General features: G+C 44.3%; 1 long non-coding RNA gene across 1 annotated transcript; it reads right to left on the bottom strand.

Annotated features, from left to right (window-relative positions):
* Positions 1–2,352: 2,352 nt before the first annotated feature.
* Positions 2,353–27,686, bottom strand: LOC107308258. The gene is made up of 2 exons (XR_004305967.1): positions 26,651–27,686; positions 2,353–9,614 (listed from the first exon to the last, which is right to left on the bottom strand). It is a non-coding gene; the product is annotated as an uncharacterized LOC107308258 (long non-coding RNA).
* Positions 27,687–27,905: the final 219 nt, after the last annotated feature.

Genomic DNA, 27,905 nt, shown 5'->3' with positions numbered 1-27,905 from the left:
CTGTGGGGAGAGCTAACGGACCTCTGGGGGTCTGCTTTCCTTAAAGCTCTCCAAGTTTATGGCCTTGATGGCTCCCTGCTGTGCAGACACGGTACCCTCCTTACACAACGCAACTCGGCTGCTTACCTGTTCCCCAGTTCTTAATCTTCTCCAAAGGAAAAAGGCATTCATCAGGAGCTCGACAAGGCAGACAGTTATCAAGGCATCTATAAGGAGCCAGGTTCTCCCTCTTTGCACCAGGTAGTCCCGGAGGTGGACCAGGAAGCAAGGCAAGCTGTAGACCTTCCACTTGGTGCCCAGGGACTGCTGCTTTGTGCCCTCAGGAACAACAACCTTGCTGCCTCTGTACCAGACCTGTTTGGGGCACTGGGAAGGGCCAAGCCAGCAGGGCCAGTAGCCGGTCAGAATCTTGGTCTTCACTGGATCCTGCTCGCTGGGAAGGACCTGGTTCTTATTGCCACCCTTTGTGATTTTGGGGCAGACGTCCAGGCCAAGCCAGCAGAGCCAGTAGGAGGTCAGGATCTTGGCCTGCGCTGGATGCTGTTCCTTGGTAAGGACCTGGTTGTTCTGCCGGTCTTCGATCTTGATGGGGCAGGAAGTCAGGCCAAACCAGCAGGGCTGGGTGGAGGTCTGGCTCTTGGTCTTCATCTGCTGCTCCTCAGGACGGACCTGGTTTGTCTTCCTGTCTCAGTTGCTATGGGGCAGGAGGTTAGGCCAAACCAGCAGGGCCATGTGGAGAGCCTTCTCTTGGTGTCCACTGGACGCTGCTTCTCAGGAATGACCTGATTTGTCTTCCTGCCCTCAGTTCCTTTGGTGCATGTCAGGCCAAACCAACAGGGCCAGGTGGAGGTCTGGCTCTTGGTCTCCTCTGTATGCTGCTTCTCAGGAAGGTCCTGATTTTTCTTCCTGTCCTCAGCCCTGACAGGGCAGGAGGTCAGGCCAAACCAACACGGCCAAGTGGAGGTCAGGATCTTGTTCTCCACTGGATGCTGTTCCTGAGGAAGTACCTGGTTTTTCTTCCTGTCCTCAACCCTGACAGGGCAGGAGGTCAGGCCAAACCAACACAAAAAAGTGGAGGTCAGGATCTTGTTCTCCACTGGATGCTGCTCCTCAGGAAGTACCTGGTTTTTCTTCCTGTCCTCCGTCCTGACAGGGCAGGAGGTCAGGCCAAACCAGCAGGGCCAAGTGGAGGTCAGGGTCTTGGTCTCCACCGGATGCTGCTCCTCAGGAACATTCAGTTTTGGGTCCCGATTCCAGACCCAGCTGAGATAGCTGGCATAGCCAGAGCCATGTCCCACAAATGGAGACATGGTCAGAGCCATGGCCAGCAGGAGAGCCAGGCTGAGATTCATCCTGATCTCTCGCAAAGAACAATCTCAACGCACAAATGGCTGTCACCCAGAGCAGAGCTCCAGCTGTGACCACCAGGACGGAGCGGCTGCTCCACGAGTCTGAGCTGGGGGAGGCTGCCAGCGCGACTTGACTAAGTCTGATGGCACGCCCTGCTCTGTGATGTCACAATGCCTTTCCCCTGCACCGCCCATAGGACTGCCAGCGTGCCCTGGTGGATTCCATGGTGGATTTGTTAGACTTGGATCTCTAATAGCTCGTGCAAGAGTTTTCGGCTAAGGGAAAAGCCTTGGAATCCTTGTTCTCACTTCATATAGGAGAAGACTGGTTTGGTATGTGGCAACCAGCACTGGAAGGATGAATTTCAGCCCTGCTGAGACTTTTATTATTAAAGCCTGAACTTAATTTGATCCTTAATTTGATACCAAGTCCATTGATTAAAAAAAGAAACCTATAAAAATCGACTAAACTTCCATCCATCCTCTGATCTCTGCAGGGAGGTAAACTGCATTACTGGGCAACGTAATCAGTGCCTTTAGGCAATTGTTGTCACATTAATACAGTGGCAGACCCGTAATTGCCTGGAGAAATGACTGGGCCAAAAGAAAAATAACTAGAAGGATTGTAGGAAATTACTGGGAAATCATTAAGTACAAGCTACACAACAAGCAAGTACGTGAATGCACATCAAACACACCATAACCTGCTTGGAATAAACAGGCTCTTTTATGACCAAATGTGCAAGCTAAGATGTTCTCTACGTTACCCCCTGAAAGAGACCTGCAATGGATCTGTAATGGTGTAGCACCACAATGGAACAAGGCAAAGCTGCCGGTCAAGTCTTGGAAAACAGAGAGGTGCGGGTCAGTGGGCTCACAACAAGTGAAAAGTCAACACGGTGTCTCTGGGGGACAGACGGGTGCCTTCACCAATGGATTGAGATATGACCCATCTGGAGTCACTCATGCTCAATTTCAGGTTGGTGGAGAAAGGACTCCTAATTACTTTGTGTATGGGCTATTTTTCTTACTTTCCCTCAGATATGAAAGATTCACAACATCTGGAATCTAAAGGTTTGTTGCTGTTGTGGTGTTTGGACTTTGGTCCAAAGAAATAACTAGAACATGAAATAATTACCTGACTGTGCTCCAACAATGCAAAGAGCGACTTCAGTTTTGTCATCAGGGGCTGGAGGTCACTCTCGTTTAAATTCAACACGGAATGCCGAAAGCTGCAGAAGACAACCGCAGATGCAAAACAAGATGGACAATTAGCATTGTGGGAAGCACAGTGCCAGTGCAAAGAGCAACCCGGGAGCAGTCCTAAGAGGGAACAAGGGAGCAACAACTCACTCTGAAGCCATGAAGAGAGACTGTATGACACTGTTCATGTAGCAAGTGTTTCCCAAGTTAAATAAGTGACTGGCAAGATGGGGCTACATCTGGAGCTGGCACCAGAAGGTGGCCAACGCTTGGGTTGACTGGGAAATAACCGGGATGAGTTTGGAGCCAGGGCCACCAGCCACTGAAGAGAGTTGTGTACGAGTTGGGAGGAGAGAAGGCAGGGGTGTTTGCCAGCAGGATTTGAGTCTTGGTTTCCAGAAGTTGCAATAGCCCAAATGTTATCATCAACACAAATAAATGTATACAAACACGCTGTAAGAAAACCTTCTTACCGTTCAGCACCAATAAAAGAGACAGAGTATATTCCCCCTTAAACACTTTCAACTCGTGTCAGATAGAACTACTGTTTCTAGTATCGTAGCTCAGCGGGTAGAACACAAAAATCAACTCATTAAAGAAATGCAAATGGAATCACTCACTATTCCCAGTACCACATGATTACCAGCTATTATGAAGATGGCCTCTTGAAATGGCAGAAACCATTGCTTTCGTCTGATGAATTTCATAGGGCAGCTTTTAGCTGCAGGAATTTCTGAGTTCATGATTTCCCAACATCCATGTACCCTAAGCACCAATTTTTCTACATTTTCAGCTCAAGTTTTCTGAATTGTCCTCAATAGAGTATTTGCAGTTTTGTGAAGCTGAAGCCCTTTAGTTGCTCCGATTAGTTGTTTTGTTCACTGACAAAGGAAATACTTATATGTTTCCTTTGCATTACTTATTACCCATGTAACTGAGGGGGGAAAAAAAGGAAAAGTGAAAGCAGAGACTTGACTCAGCACCTAGGCTGCATCCTGGATATCCATAGTGCAAAGGCACTGCAGAACAACCTGTCCCACTCAAAGCGTGCCTTGCATTTTCCTGTTCTCAATGAGGCTGCCTAGCTCTCTGGAGCATGCATGGATCAGCTCCTTCAACCATGGACTAGTTCCTTGGGCCATGTGGGCACCAGAGCCAGGAATTGCCATCTCCTGGCCCCAGGACCGCAGTTCTCACTGCCATCCTTGCTAAATGCATCTCCACAGAGATTACTACCACATGGCCCAGCTGGACAAATCTGATCCTGATTAAGGGTAAATACTCAGTTTCCCTTCCCTTAGATTAGCCTAAGCACATTGGGATATTTATTCTGACTTTATGCTTCATCCTATCTTCTTATGCATTGTGGAAGGACAGGAGATGTCTTTTCTGCTCTGCAATTATGTCTGACTGCAAAACCCACCCAGTGTGAAACGTGGAAGGATGGATGGGCACCATTTCTATAACTTGGGCTGTATGGCTACAGGAGTTCAATTCATTGCTAGGCCTAAAACCAGATTACATCTCTTACAACCTCTATGCTTCTCATTATGAAGAGCATTTCACTGTACAAAACTAAAACAAAATAGTGAAGTCTTTCAGCTGTATGTATCATAAGTTCCTTAAAAATAAGCCAGTTTAGAAAATAAAATCTTCAGTTGCTTTACATTAGAAAGAAAAAGCTCTTAAGGAAAAGATTGTGAGCATATTTTTGCTGCATGAACAGTCTGTCAAAGTTGGTTGCTGCTCAGAAACTTCCTTCTAAAATGTTTAATGTGAATTTTTGACGATATTGTTTTACTTCTATCACATATGCTCCATCCATAAGATCTGAGATATTTTCAAAGAAAACAAGAGGATCTCCATGGTGACAAATTCCTGTGGTCTGAAAAAAAATGTGACATTTTCTCCTTCTATCTCCTAACGTTTTTATTTGATGACTTATTTTTCCAAATCTGGGTTTACAATGATGAACACCTCTTCCCACAAGTAACAGCAATAGGATGAGAGGGAATGGCCTCAAGCTGTACCAGGAGAGATTCACGTTAGGTATTAGGAAATCCTTTCCACAAGAGTGGTCAGGCACTGGCACAGGGAGGTGGTGGAGTCAACGCCCCTGCTTAGACGTGGCACTGAGGGACATGGTTAGTGAGTAGTATTGGTGGTAGCTGGATGGTTGGACTAAATGATCTTAGAGGTCGTTTCCAAACTAAGGATTCCATGATGAAAAGCATGTTCTCTAATACTCGGTGTCTGCAAAAGGTTACCATCGTGTACCTCTTGTAGTGAATGCTTTCTGGGATGGGATTGTTGGCAGACTCTGCTGTAGACTCATCTCATCCACACAAGGTTTACCGTAGCTGAAGAACACGAATCTCTGTTTTCTCTTATGAAAAATTAACTCAGAAACATCTCTCTCACCCACGCTACCAAGCTGGAGTTTGCAGCATGCTGTGTGTTTATATAGCATTACTTTTATTGTAAAGCCATTGGGTAAGATCCAGTATGAAAGTATGCACTTCTGGTCTGCTAGAGGCCCCAGAAGGCTGTTGAACACAGCAACAATTTGCCATTTTCCTGTCCAAACCCCTTCACCTTGCTGCTATATTAGCCACAACCACAAGGGAGTATATTCTTAGCTGTCCCAAAGCAATTCCAGCAGCCACCGTGCTGTCAGTTTGTCGTGCACTTTGTGTGCATAAAACAATTGGGGTTTTTGGTGCATGATGTGATGCAAACATTTGGTAGAGAGGCTCCAGTTGGCTTTTGCTCTTCTACTCACGCCAGTCCTGCTCAAGCTCTCAGGACAGGAGTCAGCCAAACCTTCATAATTTCTTATTGCTCCCACAAAGACCAACAGCAAACCCACTTATATTACTGCTTCTTGTAAGTGTTCCAGATCATGCTTTTCTCAGAAAACTCATTTTTCTTATTTTTCTTTCAGTCTCTGTAATTAAGATGAAGTTGTACAACATGTTCCCTTAAGAAAATGACCTCCAATCTTACGTGGGTTTTAAAACAGAATATTTCTATTTATTCAACAAGGTAGCTCCTGATTTATAGAGGATTTTTACTGAAAGAAAAAAGCAAAGATGGACCAATGAATAATAGGATCATTTTTTAAACTTCAACGTCTGAAAAATAAAAGTCTGAAATGAATAAAAACTTCCTAAGTGTGAAAATGAGTAACAGATAAACCCATTTGTCAAAGACATTCTGTCAAATTAACCCACATCTCTTCTGGGCGATAGGCCTTGTGAGAAGGGGGAGGGAAACAGAAGTTATGTGTCTGGAATTTAGTGAGCTTTCAGCTGACTTGTGCGATGTTTTCATTGGCAGAGTAAGGAAACGCACAGTAAATGAACTTACAACTACAAGGTGCAAAACTAATTAGGCCGTGTACCAGACTGTAATTGCCAAAGATTAACTCATCCAATGAGTGTGTATACTGGCAGGAGTACTTCAGCCACTCATCCTGCACAGGGCCGTCAGCCACCCCGCAGCAGCATGAGGAACCCACCTGGCAAACCTGCCTGGGGCAAAAGCCCAGGAGCAAGAGTGGGCAGGCAGAGGCAGATGAGCAACCTAAACCAGTTCTGGAGAGTGGAGCGATGGTCTAAAAGGAACTGGTGACAGTTGCTGGATATCAGTGACAAGGTACAAAACTGAGGCCAGAAATATCCCGTTGGGCACATTGCATGCTGAGGATTTAGATGAAGGATTGCAGATGCCTGCCATGTGTGCTGATCGTGGTACCTCTGCAGACCTTCCCTAGGGTAGTTCAGCTCTTCTGCTGTTAGTGGCTCTTTCCTGCATATATAAACAGTAGCTTCTATTTAGTCTTTTCCCCCATTATCTCTAAGCACAGACAGGGATAAGTAGTTCTGCCTTTCTTCTGTCACGGAAACACAGACATCAGAACTCATACCCAAATACACGGAATATCTGTGAGAAACTGAGAACAAGATCATAAGATTCTCAGTACATCCACCCATTGAGTCTTTAACTGCAAACTCAACTTTTTGCTGATCTACATTGGAATCTACATTAAAATTCCATGCTCTGAAATGCAATAATGAAACAAAAAAATGCAGAGAGAAGAAAGGTTTTAACCTGCTGCATACGTATTCAAAGTATCACTGCTGTCCTGTGCTTCTTTTCAGGGATTCCGACTCCAGAAACTATACTCACATGACCTGAAATGGAAAAGCCTTGGTTCTTCCTTTCCCTCTTTGTTACACAGATCTGATCGCACTGTGTGAATGATTGACTCCCAAAAGAGGGGGAGTGAGGAAAGAGACCAACCTTACTGTCATGCTTAAGGCATTTATGTTCATTATGGACCAAAATAAAAAAAAGGGAGGCATCCAGCCAAGCAAAACGTGTAAAAGAGTGCTGAAAAATTGTTAAGTCATGGGATATACGATCCAGCATCACTCAATTCTCTCATTTCCAAATGGCAGAGATCTGAAAATTGCCCACTTTCATATCATTTGCTGAGGGTTAACAAAAAGATACATTCTCTCTCACACTGTGTTCCCTAGAGTTTCTAATTTATGTGGTTTTGCTGCTGTGGTCCTTTTCTGCTTTCAGAACTGTCCCTGGAAAAATGTCGATCTTCCCCAGAAGCCAGTTAATTGTGCTCAGTTTACTATGAAATGATTGTTTTTTCTTTTTAATGGCTTGCCTTGCAAATCAAACAGAGATTGGCTCATCTATGTGAACTCACGCTTTCTTGCACATTAACAACAGTGCAGAAGGGAGTTAAATTTTGCCCACAGTTATTGCAGGCAGTCACGGTTTTCCAGCTAATCTGAGAGTAATGTCCCTGGAATCCTATTATCTTGAGTAGTAGAGATTAGGCTGAATTAAGCAGCTATTTTCCTCCAGTGATATAGAATAGAAACAAGCTCCTCCTCTAACATTTACTGAACCTGCAGACCTAATACACAGGATGAACAACTTTCCAACACAGCCAGGTTTCAGGGTTTCAGGGTTTCAGTGAAGCATGCGTTTTCTTGACTACTTTTACAGAGTAAATTCAAGAAGTGGAGTGTTTGAGCAACAGAAGCAGAGCAATTTGTCCAAAAGCATTCTGTTTCCTCTCATCCCATCACTTTCGTTAACGGTAAATTAATTTCAATGTCTACTCACTGTAAGACCCATCAGTCTGTATGGCAATACCTCTGGTTGTTCTCCTAGGCCCTGCCAGCCTGCCCAGGGCCCTCAGAAACTAGTTACAACATACTTTGTGACCAGACATGCTCAACAGCTCAATTAATCTAACAGTCCTGTTAAACTGAAGTACATGTGCATGAACGATTGGACTTTCCAAGAAAAGCACTTGCAAGTAAGTGTAAGAGTCACTTATTTCTCCTAGAGATAAAATTCTCCATTTGTTTTTATCACATGTGGAAAAAACTCAAATGCATTCCCAGTGTAAAATGCTGCCCCTGGTAGTGGGACATGGGAAACTTCTGCTGTTGGGGATGTCATGTGGAAAGGAAGATACACCCTGGAAGACCCCAAGATAGTGGATAAGCCGGGAGACCTATGTCTCTATAAGACGGTGCCTGTGAAAGCTCAGAAAGCTCCTTCCCAAATTAATTTTGCTTACTTCTAAAGACCTCTAATGGTTATGAACACTGATATTTTCTTTGGCAATGGGAAGCAGAGGATCACGCATGAGGTCTTACTGCAGCTGGCTCTGGGCCGTGTGGTCTGACTGAGCAATTAAAATATCTAGATAGTGCATTCGGTGCCATGTGTACAATGACATCATCTTCCTACCAGCTCGTAATCTTGAGACTTTCCTACAACAGAATCTCTGTTCTGTCTTCTGAACGCAACCAAATAGCAGCAGCTCTGTATAAAAAGTGTTAGACTGCCTAAGAATAGTGTTAGTGTTATGGCATTGCTTTCATGCTGAGAAATCAGTGACACCTTCCCAAATATACATAAATCACCTCAAAATATTTCTTAATAATTTAGATTCATGCCCAACTCTGCTGAAGTCAACAGCATTAAACAGAGCTGGCTACATGGCAGAGCTCTGCAATAGAACTGAGGGAGGTTTGGAAGGGAACAAGAAACCTGATCATTCCCACAGGCACTGTTCAGCACAGTGCACAGGCACACGCAGCACACTGTGGCACACAGACACCTCCAGCAGAAAACCCCCAGCAAAAAAAAACAACACCCAGAATTCTAGAGGGTAATAATAGTAAAAAAATCTTGAGGTTTTACCAGCAGAGGGAAACAGAGCACCTTGGCTGTGACCTGCTCAGAGATGCGGGACTGTTGCTGATGTCTTGTTTCCCTTTTCTTTGATGATGACATTGGGTTTCCCTTCTCCCACCCCTTTTCCCAGAGGTCTCCCGGTGTGACCCCTTCATTCCCACAGAGCTACCAAAGCATCTGAGTTCCCAGCACATCCTCATCACCCACTGCAGCTCAGGGCACTTTCAGCATCTTGCTGTCCTGCTTGTCTCTTCCCAAAACTGGGATAGCATTTGCCTTTGGAACACCAATGAAACCCACAGAGTTGGTTTCATTAAGTTAAATGGCTAAATCTGAAGCATTTAAATAAAGTAGCTCAGTCTTCAAATCTGTTACATACCTGTGACAATGGAATTTGTGGTTTCTTAGCACTTTGGATAATCAAGCCCCTGAAGATGCCCATCAGCACTTGCATTCAGCATTGGGGTCCTGGTTGGATGGATAGAGTTGTTTGGGGGGGGATTGATTTGTATTCCTCAATGCATTAAGAATTACCTAAGCACTCATAGGCAAATTGTAAGTGGTGGTTTTGCTCACTTTTCAGACTCTTCCTTTCACTTCATATGCGCTTTGTACTTCACTTACCTGATGTGTATTCTGAGTGTTGGAGGATGTACTTTCCTAGGGAAATAGGCTTCAGCACAAAGGTACCTTGCAACGGCCCAGGGAAGACTGTCTTCCTTCAGATGTTTTCATACTTTGAGTGCTTTTGCCTCGTAAATTATTCAGGTGGAAGCATTACGCTGCATAAGATCACACTGAAGAGCCGGAAAATGAAGACTGCTGCATAGGGATGAAAGGAAAGTATGCATAAGAGACTTTGTAACCAGTCTTATTTTTCTCAAAACATCAAATCTGTAAGGATTTCTGATGTCTATAGAGAAAGAAATTGCTTTGGGGTTCCTTGCTTGAAGCAGACCATTCTTCTCGCCCTGCTATGCCTTTGAAGCATTGTAGCAACAGGCAAATGCAGCTCCTGGTGGGTGCTCCCGTGGTTTATGCTGTTTGGTTCGCTTCCTGTCACTAAAAAGATTAATATTGGAGCAGCTTTCTGCTCTTTTATTTTGATCTTAAAGTGGCTCCACGAAGGTGCACAGACAGATATTTAAATCTCCTGACTGGGGTGATATTCAGTGCCAAAGTCAGAAGGATGTCATTTTTTCAACCTGGCAATAAATTTTTTCCCCACATACTACAATACTCTCTTGTAGCAGGAGAGTCACAGACTGTGTTGTTGGTGCAGAAGGAAGACCTTCATTGTAGGTGCTTACAACCTTTTATACCCATGCAACAACACCTTGGTCACATGTACCAACCAGATGTAAGTTTATATGTTACTTTACTACTGCTAAGTTTGTAGTAACCTGTTATATTGAGATTTGCATTCCAGGTAATAATTCATGTTAGCTTGATACCTACTTCCTTCATTAATCATAGGTATACCTGATAATTGGAATTTGTAATAACCTGTGACAGGGAAATCTGAGAAATAGAGCCTTCATACCCTTGTGTATTACAGCAGCTTACAAACTCCCTGCTGTAATCTCCATAGAGGCTGGATAATCCTTTAGGTCACAACACCCCAAGGTGTCCACACCTGGAGCACAGTCTGGCTCTTTCTGGCCCTTGCTGTGTTTGACTGCATCAGCAAGTGGCAGCAGCCAGACCCAATGGCCAACATGTTTTCAGCTGCCAACAGCAGATACTTCCCCTTTTCCCTTTGCTGTCTGTAACTTCCCCCTCCATGGCAATAAAGAAGCAGAGCAGGGTACGCATCCCTGCTCTCCTGCCTTTTTTTATCTCGTGAGCTCTTTGTGCCACTTAAGACAGCACAGTAAAACACTCCATTGCAGATAAAATAATGACTGCCTGACACCACTCCATCTCAGTCACAGCAGTCACTTCTAACTGCCTTTCTGTGGATGTGACACAAATTCAAGTCCTGAAAAGTGCTTAGGACTGAAGAATGTTTGGCCGGCTTGCAGCTTTGTGCATGTATTTCATGCCACCAGCTCAACAGTCATGTGCATCACTCCCCACTCCCTCCCCCACTGCTGGGGTGTTAGGAGAAATAATTCTCACTCTGTGGCTGTGAAAGATAACACAGAAAGCTCAGGAACACACAAATCAGTCAGCCCCCACCATCTCCAGCCCACATACACCGACATTGTGCTGCAGGTAACCTGCAGCATCAGCTGCCACATGGATCACTGCCCCATTGCTCCATTTCCTAAGGATGCTTGCAGGCATGATTTACAAGAGGCAGGAATTGTTCGTGTTCTGCCTGTTGTCATCTATTCTCGAGCGTGTATGAGTGACGTTTCCATTTTTTTCTGCATGCTGGGCTGTGGAAAAAACAAGCTGTTTCCTGATTATAGGGATCTGAGCTACATGCATATTATTCTCTGTTACACAATGAGTTTGATTACTAACATTCTGGAAATCACAGACTCCTCTTCTGGCAAAACCAGTTCTTTTCTATAATCTCCCAGCGTGAGGATGGCTGGCAGCTGAAAATGACTTTCCCAGGATTGCATCTTATCATTCTGTACTACAGTTTTCTTCCTCTCTCAAATCAGCTCTTATCTGTCTTTTTTCACGAGATTTAGCTGGGTGGATGCTGGAAAACCCCAACCAGGGCATCAGTCTTTTGCTCTCAGGATTAAGTGTGCTCCTGTTAGCAACAACTGCTGTGACATGTGGGAGCACTGACTCCTGACCAGGTTCCCATTGAGCTTGTGACTCCACACACCCAGAAAGTGATAAGCTACGCTGTAGGAGTTTACAGCTGAAGTGTATGAAATAGGTATATAGGAAACACACGAATATAAGGATTATATGTAATATGGTAAAGGAGGAAACAGAAATAAGACAATTCTAGTGAACGTGGCAGAGTGTGCTCTTGATGTGTAAGCAGCCTGACGTTTTAGGTCAAGCTTTTTCAAGTGGTCAGGGTTATATGGGGAGATATAATATTGCTTTGTAGAGGTATGCAGCGTGACACCTTTAGATTTATTGACCTTTTTTGTGCCTGTGCTGTGTGCTGCGCTAAACAGTGGAAAGAAGAGCAAGAAGGAATCTCCACAGGTGGTACAGAGAGTTTTAAGCCCCATGGGAAGGATGGGGCTTAAAAGAGGAGGTTGTCAGATGAAGAGAGCTGGTATCTATCTGAGTAAAAGCTGCAGGATCATATTTAATAAAATCCAATCTGGGGCCACCAGGTTCAAAAGAACTGTAGAGCATTCACAGATGGTCCAGGGAGGGTTATCAAGGTGGTCAGAATCTATAGCACACAGACTAGGATGAGAGTTGGGTTACTGGAGAAGAGGAGGCTAAGGGCTGAGCTACCTGTGCCTAAGGCAGCCTACCACTGCCTGAAGGGCTGCTGCAGAGACCTTAGAGCCAGTCTCTTCTTGGTAATGCCAAGCAATAAAAGCAGGGACAACAGCCAGGAGTTGTGGCCTGTGACTTCTGGGTGGAACATAAAAACTTCACCAGGAAAGTAGTGCAACACTTTTTGCAGTTCTAAGTGTATGCAGTAACACGAAGGCAGTATTGGAGAACATAGTGCTGTAGCGTGGCGAAGGGGCGTGTGGGGCTATGAGAGAGCCTGCTAAAATGGTGTTGAAGGACTGTATAGGAAAGTTGGAGATGAATAAAGTGCAATCGTCCTTGGTCCTTTTTGGAAATGGTCTTCCTTTGGACTATCCATTAAGCCATCCCCAGGCACCAGCTGGGAAAGAGCTGATTGCAGCCATCCAGAACAGAGCCAGGAGGGAGCTGGTGGGTGAACAGAGGTGGTCATCAGAGAGCTTTTGTGCTGGAGCTCCCTCTGCCCTTCTGGAAAGACCTACTATTTTAAACCTGCCCTATGTATCTTTCCATACTCATCTGAAGGGCTCTGGCACCATCAGTGACATCTATCCGGGTTGGCAGGACACCTTCTTAGGGCACAAGAGGAGGCAAGATCCATTACCTGCTGGAGGAGGCATGGGAAGGACAGCAAAGGATAGGGTATGAACCAGACAAAAATATATCCGAGTGTCTGTGATATTCAAACTTAAAACAGCCCTAGCTCCTGGCTCTGCAAAAGGCAGATCTGCCCTGGCAGAGCACCCAAACCTTCCACCTTCATTCTGTGATGAACCAAAGTCTGCTGCTCAGACAAGTTGTTTCCAGACACCTGCCTGTGCCAGCCAGGCCACGAGCCAACAGTGAACCCATGGAGCTGAGAGAAAACTCTTTCTTCTGACTGAGATTTGCTTCCAAGGGATGAAGGATAAAATACAAGGGTATGTGGGTGGCAGGTAACACTTTTAGATGGAGAATTGGGATGCTGGAGTCTGCAGGATTGCCTGAAGCAAAGAAAAGCTTATAGGATGAGCAAGCTCTGGCAGCAGCTACAGACAGACAGGTGTAGGATAAACACTAGATTGAATTAACCAGAGGAAATCTCTATCCATGCATGTGGGCTGATTTATCTTCTGAGCAGAGCCGGGTCTCTGTGGGGACACAAGAAGAATACGGGGGAATGACAATACTTAGGGCTGTGCGGCACCTGAGCATGCACGGTGCGAGTAACAGATTTCTATGTCTGATTGCTTTGAATAAAGAAACACCTCTCTCATCAAACAGGTGTTATTTATTCCCTTTCAGGAAAGCTGAGTGAGAGAGAAGGGAAGACAGATAGCAGATATTGGTATTCAGGAGCAGAGTGAGAATTTTAATGTGTGCCTGCAAGTCAGGAGGCAAAACTCGATATAAATGCTAAGCATTGCACGCTCTTAAGATGATGATTGCATAAATATGCATTGTGGCTGCTGGCGTGCAGAGTCTGTCTGATCATCTTTGTGCTTTGCCACAGTCTGGATGTACAAGAAAGAGCTGTCAGGAGCCAGCCAGAGACTCCCCCAGCAAGAGAAGCGGCCAAGGCTCGGTTGGCTGCAATATAGCGTTTCAACAGAGCTGAAGTAACATCTGGCTGAGATCTCTCAGTGCAGGGGAGATTCCTCTCCCTCCTCATGCACTTGGAAATGAGAACCTGGAGCTTCCTCTCCTTTCTCCAGTGGTGGTGGGGCAAAAAAGGGCTGGGCAGGGCTGGGGAGGCCAGCTGAAGGTCCTACATGTTGGTAGGAAGCCATGGTTGAAGCTGATGGAGATGGGCTCTCCGGAGATGTCTGTATAGCTCTACTTGGGCCGCTCCTCCAGGTGGAAAGGTTCAAAACAGACTTGCATCTGTTCCTTCTGCTCTCCCTGACAGCCTTCCCAAAGCTCTCATTCTCTCAACACAGTGTGTGGCAGGTCCATTGGCTGCTCTCACACCTCTTGCAGGACCTGCCAAGAGTCCAGGTTACCCAGTCAGCCCTGGCTCTAGGCTGGTTGTACAGTGCCAACAGTATGACAGCACTGATCTGAATTCATCCTTGGACAATGCTATCCGGAATAAGTACTGATAACGAAGTGCTGCTTGTTCCTTTGCTTACCAGCAGTCTGTTCTTGATTATTACTGCTCAAGGAGCATTATCTATGCAGTGAATTATTGATGAACGCAGCTCTGTGGAAATACAAAACTGCCTGTCATTCTGCTGAATAAATAGTGGTACTCGGAGCACTCGCAGCAAACACCATGTCAGGTGATCCAAACAAAGGGAGGGAAAGGATAGTCTGATGCACTTCCCCTGGATGACTGCAGAGGCACAGAAATCCTTTGTTTCTGAAGTATCCTATCAGATTTTACTGGGGACCACATACAATTTAAGGAATATAGAAAGTTCCCAGTAGGTATTGGAATCCTTAGCTTGCAATGTGAAGAAGGGTGGGTTAAAAAGAGGGTGCTCCCTTCAAGTCCAGCGTTGAAACCTCAACATCTTCAATAGGCACAGGAAAGATTTCCATTCAGGAAGCAGGTATAGACGGGGCCTCCTTTGTACATAAACTGTACATTTGTTTAAGAAAACAATCTGATAGGAAAAGGCAAAAGAAGTCTGTTAATTGATGCAGAGCTGCCCCTTCTAGAAGCACACACTCCAGGCGCCTAAATTATTCATTACACAGCATTACTGCCTGCGTGACTAATAGTGCTGTGGGTGATGCTTTTTTTTTCCAGCACCTTCTTTCTTTTGTAACTTTGCAAAGCTGAGCAACAAAAGACTCTGGAGCATCTTCAGAGATTGAATCCTGCATTCCAGGTATGACTTTGTCAGGGAAATTGGTTTTGTTTTCTCACTGTGGCAGTGAGACTCATTGTCAGTATGATTCCTGCTGTCTGGAGAAAGGAACAGCATAGGACAAGGGAAGGAAATGGGAGCTATGCTTAGAGATTGGAATTCTAGCTTCTTCATTAATGGGGAAGGAGGCAGTAGCCCTCAAAATGGAAAGATCTTTTCTGCTGGAGGAGGAAAGCTGGCGCCCACAGAGAAGGAGAGGTGGCTGTAGGCTGAGCAGCCTGTGCAGAGGGGAATGTGGCACAGCAGAACAAATAGTGCTATGTCTTTCCTTGGCACCCAAAGTGATTGTTGTTAGGTGACAGATTCTTCTCTTGCTGCTATGGGACTGGGGGCTGGAGTCATGGGACTGGAGGTGCTTGCTGAGGCTCTGGATGAGGGGGAAGGGTGATGTATCTGCCTCTATTCCTTAGCTGGGGATGGTCCACCCCAACCCCACAGGGTGCTCCCGCTTCTTGTCAGACTTCAGTGCTGCTGGGATGAGCCCCAAGTGCACCCTCAGCATGTGGTGCCTGTAACAGGAGGCCAAGACCTGTGGCCTCACAGAACCCAGAGCTCTCTGGATGGGTTTGCCTGGGCTCCACTGTGATAGATCAGATCAAAAAGGAAATTGCTGCCTTCCTTTCTACACAATCCATTGCCCAGGCAGACAACAAACAGCACCAGCCACCTCCACCCTTTGCCATCTTCCCCTGCTCAGACATGCTCCCAAACACATCACCCCTCCTGTCTAGACCAGTAACTGGATGACAAGAACATCTATATCCAACCTGACAGCCAAAATCTTGATTCCCCTGCTCCGAGTGCCTTTCAGATAGACTGTCTTTATCAGAAAGGCGTGAGGAAGGTTTTCATCCCGGATGTGACAGGAGGGTCACTTTTGGGTAGCCAAAATAATTGTCCACATCTACACTTTGTACACACCAGGTCTGACATTTAATCAGATCCATAACATTTTTAAAGCAGTTTGCCTTACTTGTACCTCACCAGCTGCAAACTATGTTTGTCTCCACAGCAGCTGTATTTCTAAGGAGCCTGAACTTACCATAATTTGTTTCCCAGTACGGAGAAAACCCTGGGTTTATTTCCTGACTTTTGTTTTCTTTCATTATTTAACAGCAAAAATGCCACTCTATATACAGCTGACTGAACAGTAGCCAAACAAATCTGCATTTTATTAAATAGTACATTTAGGCTGCAAACAGCACAAGAGATTAAACTCAGCTGTCACAGTTACTCCAAGTCAGGTGACAGGATCCATCCCAAGGTGCCAATGCAGAGCTGGATTTCTGGACTGATGGAATAATGAACTCAGTGTGGATTTGAGAAAATTATTGTATTTCTAGATAAAATTGTCCAGAACTGTAGGCTCACATTAAAATATTTATTATTCAGGGGAGTTGAAACGTTGTGGTCCTTTTCAACCCAGTCCGTTCTATCATTCATAAATGATCTTTAAGCAAATCATATGGAATCTTTTCAGCATTGTTATGTTTCTTCTACTGTCAGGAGCTGGAAAATAAAGGATCAATGGGTGTAGAGAAGCTTAAGCAGGTAATGAAGAAGTACACAAGTCTACATGACACATAAGTGAACAAGAATGTTAAAATGCCTGAAAAATAAGAGCCCAGTTTGTTAAAGCCTGGCTCTGTTCTATAGTTTATGTTATATTATACCAAGGCAGTATTAAATGAGATTCAAATGAGTAACCAAGGGAAAACCATATAGGTCCATATTACCACACTTGACTCCAGCAATCAGACTTTATGAAGGCCAGAGACAAAGGTCAGCCCCACTGGCAAGAAAAGATATCGTGGAATAATTGATTTGTCAGAATTACATGGGATAATCAAAGAGCTCATCCTGAGTGAAGCACAATGACCCTTATTTCTCCGTATCTTTAATAAAATGCAGCCTACACTGTGCTCAGCCTGGTGGAGGTCTCATAATGCTTGCCTCTAATCTCAGCTAAGTGTATGATTTCTTTAGAGGTGTCGGAGGGTGAACACATATTGAGCCCAGGCTTGCCAGCAGCACCTTGTCATTCCATGGAGCATAGGGATGGCATCAACCTCTCTTGTTGTCTAGAAGACCACCAAGAAGTCCAACATCTTGCTTTGAGCCTGCAATGGTAAGCACTAGTGAGCATGGCTGCTCTTGTTACCAGTTCCTTTAATGCATCAGCACACCGCCCTCCCTCTTTTCTGTGTCCCCATTTACACCATTGCACCTCTCTGGCCTTGACAACAACTGTAGAACTATCTCATACTTCTTCCACAATCATCCACTAGAAAACTGTATAACTGAATAAATTATCTCTTTTTGTTATAATCTGGATTTTAATTAGCCAGGTCTCTGTAGAAGAGGAGGCTGAGGGAAGATCTATGCTCTCTACAACTACCTGGACAAGAGGTTGCAGTGAAGAGGGTGTCCATCTCTTTTCTCAGGTGATAAATGACAGGGCCCAAAGAAACAGTTTCAAGTCACTTCAGGGGAGGTTTGGTTTAGTATCAGGCAGAATTTCTTTAGAGTGTGGTCAAGCACTGGAACAATCCCTGTCCCCAGAGGTATCTAAGAGATGTGCAGATGTGGCGCTAAGGGACGTGATTTAGTGATGGAAGTCAGTAAGCCAGGCTGACAGTTGGCCTTGATGATCTTGCAGCTCTTTTCTAATGTAAATGATTCTATGATTCCATTTTATGATATGCTTAGGTGCTTATTTAGTTTGAAGATGGACATAAATAGTAGTATGGGGTTGCGTTATGGTGAGTGAACATGGAAGGTAGCTAATGCTTGTTGAGCATCTGCCTCCAAAATATTTGGTACCCACAAATGCTCATTGCAACTGACTGGCTACACATCTTAGCCAGGTGACCCCAACAATTCCTCATGCCTGGCCACTCGTTTATTTATCCTGTGGGTGATTCTGGGGGGAAATGTGTTACATCTCCCAGAGAAAGACAAATTGTTTTGATTTCAGAATATTATAGAAGCACCTTTCAACTAAGGCATAACACATATGCATATATTACACGTGGTGTGGAGGTCAAACTCTTGGGATTAATTACCATCCACACAGCCTGGTGATGTGGTTTGATCCCAATCCCTGGGGCCAGCTTCTCTGTCTCAGGGAAGTCAACTAGGGATAGGTTTAATCCTGCCCCTTTTCACTTTGTCAGGTGAAAAAGCAGGGTGGGACCCAGTGTGATAAGATATCCCTGTTAACAAGCGAGTATGTTATGAAACACTTTGCTGTTGCAGCAAAATATTTATAACTATTCATTTTGTTAAACGAAACATACACTTTCGTGCACCTTTTGTATTTAGCAAGTCACTGTGCATGTTTCACACCTCATTGCCAGGTACTAGGAAGATAAATATTGAGTACCTACAAAGGACTGTGCATTGTAAGTGGTAGTATTGCAAACAAAAGCACTTAAGCTATTGGGAAGCTTAACATTATTCATTTGTAAACATGAGTAAAGATGGGACCTTTGCCAAACAGAAGGTTAGCTAAGTGAGATGATAAATCAATCAGCCTTGTAATACATGTCATTGTGTAGCTACACTGAAGGGGACGTTTCAGCACACACTTTAATGCAGCTGGGTTTTGGTGACAGATAAGGTTTAAAGACACTAGGGTCTACCTGTACTTAGTGATGCTTTTGATGACCTGAATGCTACCATGAACATTGGAACATTGACTTATGATCTGAGGTCTCCCAAGGTAAGCATTTATTTTTCAAACTCAGTGCAAACACAGGTGAAAAGGTCTTTCGTGTTGCTCTGATTGAATGCTAATAAAATTCTTATGAATTAGCTTTCTTCCCTTTTCTTTTTTCCTGTACCGTTGGCAGGTAAGTGATACTCATTGAACAGACCAGCTCTGGTGAGGATCACCCATGCTATTGTTGCTCTGGTTTATTTGTGCTTCTTTGAGAAACCCTATGGCAGCAACTGGCCTGCTCAGCTTGTTCCTCCACTACCCACTGGCTAATTTATGCTAGTCACCAGCAGAGAGCTATAAAGCTCTCAGTTACTTGTCACATTTCTGAGAGCTGAAGGATTGGACCCAGAAGCAAAACACGTCCCACGGTGTTGAGAGCTTTAGGATTTCAGATCCCTTTGCTTTTGACGGTTTCATGGAGTGTTTTCTCAAAATGCTGCTTTGCTGCCATCATAATCATTTGGGTTATTTTCTTTAAAATCAGGAGGTGGGAGGAGGAGGGGGAGTTTTATCATCTCCTTGGACAAGTTTCAAAATGTAACTTGCAGGCGTAGACGGTACAAGACAATTTATGCCTCTTGATCTTTCAAGAGGCCCAGAGGTTGCTGAGGCCCAGGGGAGAATGTGCAAGCTGAGATGTTTCGCAGTGTGTGCTTATAGGAGGGATGCTTGAGACCTCTTCAGTCTGAAAGAAAAGGGTGATAAGTGTAATGGAAAAGTACCTTGCTGAGCCTTTCCCACCATCAGTGAAGAAGTGCTACCCATCACAGAATCATCTAGGTTGGACAATAAGCTGTATCACTGTATTATCAAGCAGTGAGAAATAGTTTGGAGGCAGCTTCTCAACAAGCTTTAGCTGTGTTTCATGCTCACTCAGCATCAGTGGCTGGGATGCATTCCAATATTACCATTTACACTAAACCTAAAGTTGAATAAACACCCAACATATCATAAAAATCATAGAATCATATAATATGATTTTCTTATGGAAAAAGTCTTCAAGACCAGGTCCAACCATCAACCTGACTTTACTGAGTCCCATCTCTAAGCCATGCCTCTTAGTGCCATGTCCACACAACCCTTATATACCTCAAGGGATGGGAATTCCACCACTGCCCTGCACAGCCTGTTCCAATGCTTGACCACAATCTCCATGAAGAAATACTTCTCATTTTCTCAGTCTAAACCTTACACAAAGCAATGTGAGACCATTTCTTCAAGTCCTACTACTTCTACCCAGAGAACAGAAACCAACCCTTCTTTTGTCAGGTTGGTGGAGAACCTGTGGAGAAGCATATTAGGGCCCTGTTCAGGTTGGTCACTGTTTGTCCAGGGCCTCAGGTCTCACTTAAAGAGCCAAAGTTTCTCGCACTACTGGGGAGATCAGTGCTCAGGCATCTCCTGTTCCTCCAGGGAGCTCCAAGGGTGCAGGTCTTCTTGAGGGACAGCCTGGAAAGTGAGTCCCAATTTGTTGCAGAACCTCATTGCTGCTCTGTTTTCCCAGAACATGGAAACAACTACCTAAGGCTGACAATCCGCCAATGGGTCATCTTGAGGGCACCGTTCTCTCTTCTGTTGTGACTTTTTCTTACTGGGATGTGAGTAGAGATTGAGTTATACAGGTAAAAAATGAGATGTATTTCTGAGAAGCATTTGAGAAGCAGGAATGTGGGCAGGAGCACTGAGGATGGAAGGCTCTGTCACACATTTACACCATACGGGTCCATTGAAAGAGCTTAACTTGTTCTTATTTATTCATCTCTGTGTTTCCTTTCTACAGACACAAAAACAGAACAGAAAATAGCTCCAGAGACTGCACCTTCCTGCGAGCACATCTTTTATTAAGTTTCCTTCTCTTTCTCTCATTCTTTGTAGTGGAATTATTATGGCTCCATTAGAGCAGTGATTTCTACCTCCAGCCATGACTCGACAGCTTTAGTAATAGGTAACAGTTTTGCTGATCTTTAAAACCAGCAGGAGCTTTGTTCAAGATAACATGCATCCAATCTACCCTCCCTGTTTCCAGGCCTGCAGCCATTCCACGTTGCTGAGGCTCCACCAGCAGTAGTGGCAGTAGCCTGAAGGTTGTACGTGTCCTTTGATGGTGGAAGCAGAAGCAGTATTCAGTTTTTCATGTTCTTTTTTTTTCTTGCTGTTTGAAGGATTCCATATAGTACAAGCACAGCCAGGTTCTCTACAAGAGACAGGGGGAGTTTAGAAACACATCAAGGCTGGGTTGAAAGGGCATTAGTACTGTTGGACTGGACTGGATGCTGACTGCTCTGGCCAACGCTGGCAGCTAACCCAGCTGAAAGGGTCGTGAGGAACCTGTGCATCCTCAGCCATTCTCCAGCCACTTTATCCCTTCCTGACTGCACGCTGGCACTGGAAACTTGAAGAAATCACAGAAATATAGGAGTTTTTTTTTCCCTCAGTCTGCCAACTGGTTCTTTTTATCTCACTGGAAATCATACAAGACTAAAATCTCGGACTGATTAATAGCTGTATAATTTGTTCGCTTGTGGGTGATGTTGATGGCGGTGTGAATCAAACAGTTTTCTAAATGATTTAGATGTGTACATCTAGGCTGGAGCTGAGAATTCCTCTTGTAACCAAGAAAATAACTCGTGTATTCAGTTTGCTTTCTTTCCTGTATCTGGGGCCATGGTGCAGGCACAGCTCTTGTTAGTGAAAGCCTGAAGTGCTCAGCAGCTCCATGGCCCCGTTTCAGCAAAGCACAAGCAGCTGCTGAACACTGAGCTCGGTGGGAGACATGCAAATGTGCTCCCTTGCTTTGATGGACTGAAGACACAGGAAGGTTTCTAAAATCTCCTTTGCTCCCGGGAAGCCAATAGCAGGGCTCCTATTGATTTCAATGAGAAGAAAACTCTTCAGAGGGTAGGTAAATGGCTACGTTCCACCTCTACAGAGATCAGCACTCTCACAAGTTTGAAACATGAGATGCTGAGCGTCTCTAGCATCGCAGTGAGTTCTGTGGCACTTCACCGTGCTGTGCTTTATCACCAACTCAGACCTTCCTCCTGCCTGCCTTCATCTGCCCCCAGGAGCAGAGCGAGGAGTCACATCTCCTCCAGGTCACCTTGGGTTTCCATAGTGACTCTTTGAACACAACTGTCTTATCAGTCAGAGTCTCCGTAACTTTCAGAAGCAACTATAAAATCTCTTCTAGTTTCTATAGCAACCATCTTTAAACCCATATATTTGCTTTCTCTTGTCTTAGCTGAATTGTTGGAAAAAGAGCGAATTAACTACTGGTGCAATATTTCTTATATTCTTTTCCCTTAAGCTATCCTATACCACCAGCCAGAACAGCACTTACAATGAGGCTATGGTCCTTTTGTTTTACTTAGTAAGGGATTCTGTTTGCTGCCTAGGCAGAAGAATACCACGTCTTTTAAACCACTGTTTTCATAAGGAATGTGAAAACTTGAAACCTGGTGTGTTTCCCTTCCAGTTCCAGCCCCCATGTTGTTCCACTCCCATGTGCTCAGAAGAACAAGTCATGCTGAAGATGGAGTAACAACAGCAGGTATGCTTTAAAGACAGGCACACAGTTTGCTAACCTCTGGAAGAAAGCATCTAAATTATACAATATTAGGTCTTCCCCAGCACTGTATGAGCCCTGTCCCAGAGCCAGATGCACCTGGTGGGAGTTCACACTGCAGGGAGCCATGCTTTCCTGTGGGATGGTTGTCCCCTGAGACACCCCTGAAGGATTAGTCAGACTCGCAGGCCTCAGGAATAAATGGGTACTGCATATTCTGGAAGAAGAACAAAAATAAAGCAGAGCAAAGCTGCAGTACAGGCCCAGGGAGCTGCCTGCATGGCTGAGTGGGCCCAGGCTGTCCATGACAAGCACTGGGCCTGCCTGGTGGGCAGGGGGCAGCTGGGAAGGGTCTGCCCACTGAGTTCCTCATGTTCATCCCCTGCTCACTTGCAGAGCCTGGGGCTGTAGGAAGGTCCCTTCCCCTCACTGTAACACCAGGGCCAACCTGCCCTGCCTCTCACAAGGACAAGAGAAAATGCCAGCAGCTGTCTTCCAGAAAATTATTCAAGTTATCCAGCCACAGCTGGATGTTTGAACTAACTGTATGTGAACACTACATCTATGGCTGGAGAAGCACATTGATAAAGCAAATATATCCTTGAGCAGGCCTGAGTGTTCTTTTAGGCATAGTGGGGCTCTTCAGGGGGACAAAAGAATTATTGTAAGTAGTAAGACTGCACATAATTGAGATGATTTATCTGCACAAAATGATATTGTTTTAAATGAAGCTCTAAACTCGGTGTTTTGATACTCATAAAGAATAAAACATGTTATTTTACCACCACAGGAGCACACTGTTTGGACTCAAAACCAACAATGGTTCCCAGGCTTCCCTTCTGAGCCCCAGGAGGCACCAGGAGGCATCTTCCCCACAAAAGGAGTTGTCACCATAAAGCATTCATTTGCTGAAAACAAACATATTGGCTTCAACAAACTGGAAAACATTGGGAACGGGACCGAATCTGAGAGAAAAAGCTTATAATGAGCTTTTGGCCATTCTGGGATGCTTATCCAGTCTGCTTTGTTTCTAAAAGAAGATGAATATATAGATCATTTTATCTAAATGTGGAAATAAAAATCAGAAGCCTATTTACTGCTTGTGAAGTGATATCCCTGAGCACAGAACACATGCATGAGGACAGCGAGGACAAACTTGCAGCCATGTCCAAACCAGCCCAGCCTTGTCTGCCCCTTTGGTCCAGGAGAGGCAGATGAGCTCCATCACATTCCATAAAGCACAGCCCTCTTGGCAAAGCGATCCACTTGAGACTGCATTTCAGATACATCATTTAACAGGAACAGTAAGTTACAGCACAACTGATGAATACTTGATAAACGAGAGTTTTGTGTTGGGGTGTTAGTTGGGAAAATACCGCAGCTTTCCAAAGTCTTTGTGAAAGGAACATCAGAAAGGAAACCGAGGAATATTTTGTCATTGCAATTTGGTTTTCAGCAGGTTCTTGCAGTCTCTGCATCAGGGCCTGATCTGTGAGCTTTGCCTGCTGGTGCTGGCACACAGTGATACACAAGGAGAGAAGAAAAGCATTTTCCCTGCTGCAGACATGCATCCCCTTTTCAGGTTTCTCAGACATCTGTATGATGTGTATGATGTAATTTACATCTATTTAAACAGCCTGTAGATATGCTACGGGTGGCTTCCCACACAAACTGTTTGAGGCACTCTGTTCATGCGTGCCTGAGCAAACATGATAAGAGAAAATAAGGATTTCAGGAGAAAATAAGGATTTAAACAAGCACAGTTCTGCTCCTGATTTGTGGCTGTGTATAAAGAAAACCAATCAAATCAAAATCCTCTCCTCCATGTTAATCTCTTTTCTTCTCTTGAACATTCTCATCAATTCGTCCTTGGTTATGCAGCAGCTTCTTGTCAGTACAGCCAAGTTATTCCCTGTGTAGCATTTCAAGTAAAACAATTTAATGGCCCATTGGCTAAATGCTGACAAACCTACCTGGGATGTAGTAGGAGGTAAGGACCGAGCAAAATCTCAGTATTATCTCATGTCACAGGGACCCTTGTGTTTTAGTGCAAGCTGTTTACTGACATGGTAAATAGCTCCAACTGTGTGTGTGAAACCTATTTTAATGCTTTGTGACACTACAGCGTTCCTGATGCAGGGATGTTACTTGGGTTTCAGTCGCTGGGTTTTGTGTCTGAGTCCACAGAAAGCATTGCCTCTTTGCAATGGCACTAAGGGAAATAATTCTTAGTGGCGTGCTTTTGTGCAACAAATTCAGTAATACAGATCTGCAGCAATAGAGGGCAGATTGAGTACATAAAGTGCTGGTGTAACTTGAAGCTGTGTCCCCTCCTCCTGTCACCAGTGAAAAGTAGACCTGCCCCTCTCTCACTGTAAACACATTTCAGGTACTGGAAGAGAGAGATAAGGTCTCCCCTCAGCCTCCTTTTCCCAGACTAAACAGCCCCAGTCCCCTCAGCCTCTCCTCATAGGGCTGATTTTCCTTTCCAAGCCCTTCACAAGCCTCACTACCCTTCTCTGGACCTGCTCCAGTACCTCCATGTCCTTTCTGTACTGAGATGCCCAAAACCAAACACAGTATTTGAGGTGAGGCCTCACCAATGCTGAGTATGGGGCAGGATAACTTCCCTAGTCCTGCTCACCACACCATTCCTGGTACAATCAACACTCCTGGTTAATCAAAAATCAACTTCCTTCAGTCAGAAGGACCAGAGACCAGATTTTAAGGCTTCTCAAAACCTGAAAATGAGATGTAATCCTCCACGAAGCTTCAGCCAGGCTGAGCACCCCAGTGTCCCCTATGAAATGCTGATGTAGCCCCAAAGACAGTCCATTTACCTGGTGCTAGAAGGAGGATCTTGGGGCTACAAGTCATCTACTCAGACCAGAGACCCAGTGTTTAGAGGAAACCAGTGCTTCAGTTTCAGGTAAAGGAAGCAGTTCTACTTTGTGCAGAATAAACAAAAATAAACATGATATTCAACAGATTAACACAGTATAATAGAATGCATCACAGAATGACTTGGGTTGGAAGGGACCTCAAGGATCACCAAGCTCCAACACCCCCCACTATGGGCTTGGGGGTTTACATCTGGTAAACCATTATCTATTATTTATGCAGTACATATATCTGCTATTCCAGAGAGATTACTTCAGTTTGACTTCATTTTTTGTCATGTATATCCACACAGAAATCAAGATCTATTGCAAAAATGGAAGAGGCAGTAAATAATAAAACATCCCATTGAGGGGAAGACCCTCGATTTTGAACTTGAAATTGTACGAGGCGATTACAGGGAGACTGAATTGGCAATTTGTGCCACATGAGCTTATAAACTTCATCTTAACAATAGAGTTAATTCACAGATCTTATGTCTCTTACATCAGCAAGAAAGACACGCTTATACACTTAACTAAGGTTAATAGCGATCCAATAAGGCAGTCTGAGTAAGTGCTTGGAGTGTTTAGGAATGCAAACAGAAAACATTTTTAGAGCAGATTTGACTTCCTTTACATCAACACACAGATTTCTAGGTAAGAAATCCAAGTCTGTATTGTTTAGACATTTCTAGGAGCCTGAAAAGAAGTAAATACCTGAAAAAATAGTCTAGCAGATGGCTTGATAAAACCATTATCTCAGACAGAATACAGTGAATACTGTTAGTAATGCCAGAAGAAAAAAAATTTAATGAGTTTGTATAATAGGAAATCTTAGAGAATAGCAATACAAGTAAAAATGAGAAGGAATACACTAAAATGTTCTATCAAAAGGTTTTCAAAACCTTTCTGTACAGCAATCAACTTTTCTTCCTTCAGATGGAAAAATATAGATTCAGATGTCTGTGCGATCGCTAACAGGGCAAGGTCAATAAACCACCGTGTCACTAAGACTAACCCCATCAGCCATGTACTCCTTGCACTGCTGAGTGTTGTTTCAGTGCCCTGCAGCACGAAGGAAACCAAACACTCTCACCTCCCTGTTGCTGATGTTGAGATGAAAGAGGAAACAAGTAGCTTGCACATGTGTCTGGTGAAAGATAAATTAGAAAGCAAGATATACACTAAATTAGAGGAAGGGAGAAGCACAATATTTGAATCAATGATTTCTGCCTTCATTTTCTTTTTCTACCTCAGACTAAAGCAGAAACAGCAAGTATTTAAATAAGCCATTTAATCATCAGGGATTAACCACTATCAGCTGCTATGAAACACGTTCCAGCAATCCATGAAAAAACCCGTTTGTCTGTTCTCAGCACAGACTCCTTTTATGAAGGTTCATTAGAAGAAAAATAGAGCAGTACCTTCTCAAGAGGTATCAGAACACATGATAATTCACTCCAGGGCCAGCAAAGCTGCTTTTTGTAGATCCAGGACTCGATGTTCTGTCAGAATTCTATTTAAAATGTCTTCACAAAGCATTTCTCTGATCAGGCTGTTTCCTGCTGTGGCACCCTACTGGTTTTGCAATGAAAGTTCTGGTATCTTAATGCTGCCAGAGCAACACTTTCCATTTCAGCAAGTAATGAACTAGTAAGCAGGAGCCTGTTAACCCTTGATGCTACCATTACACTGGCATCAGCAATACACTTCATCTTCCACACTTAAAACTGGATTTTGAAATCTGACTACATTTTTCCCTTGCTGTAGCAAAAGGATGGGGAAGAACCTAAATCTTGTACTACTGTACACAGTCATCCAGCAGATCCTTATAGGTAAAGGACATGCTAACAGAAGGCTGTAACAGGGACCCCCATTTTGATAATGCAGTTGCTTATTATCTGTGCTGAAAGTTGGTCACTTCCAGGTGAAGCTGCAATATTGCTCCTGTTCCTGGCTGTGACAAGTCCTAGGGTCTGGCTAACAGTACTCACTACAAGAAAAATAACAAACCACTAGACACAAGCAAGATTGGCTGGCTCTAGAAAGTACCAGTCATGTCCTGTGCTTGTATTCCCACCTCAGTAGCTCCAGTGGAAGAACAGACCTCCTTTAGTTTTGTTACTGCAGACAAAATGCTCCTGCTACACAAACTCTTTCCAAAAGCTACATGATTAGTGACACTGACCATTCAGCATCCAGTGACATGGAGTCTATGCCACAGTACACCAATACAGGTTGCACCTTTAGGAATATAATCCCAAAAATAAAAAAACCTCTTACCTCCCAACTTCAGCTGTCCGATTCCCTGAGTCTAAAGTGAGATTCTCTGCATTACAAGTTTTAACCTACCTAAGGGTAGCTAAGCACTGGAATAGGCTCCCCAGGGAGGTGGTTGAATTGCCATCCCTGGACGTGTTTAAGAGCCGTTTGGATGTGGTGCTCAGGGATATGATTTAGTGGAGGGCTGTTAGAGTTAGGGTACTGGTTAGGCTGCGGTTGGACTTGATGACCTTCAAGGTCTTTTCCAACCTGGGTAATTCTATGATTCTGTGCTTACAGGGTAATGCTTTCAACTCCCTGCACAGCTGTTCCCAAGGACACAAAGCCATTTAGGCTGGAAAAGACCCTCAAGATCATCAAGTCCGACATCAAAATGACCTCACAAGTGCCATCACT

This window comes from Coturnix japonica, chromosome 1 (genome assembly GCF_001577835.2).
Source record: "Coturnix japonica isolate 7356 chromosome 1, Coturnix japonica 2.1, whole genome shotgun sequence".
NCBI classification, from domain to species: Eukaryota; Metazoa; Chordata; class Aves; order Galliformes; family Phasianidae; genus Coturnix; species Coturnix japonica.
The sequence above is the reverse complement of the archived record's forward strand: the minus strand, read 5'-3'. Positions and strand labels throughout refer to the sequence as shown.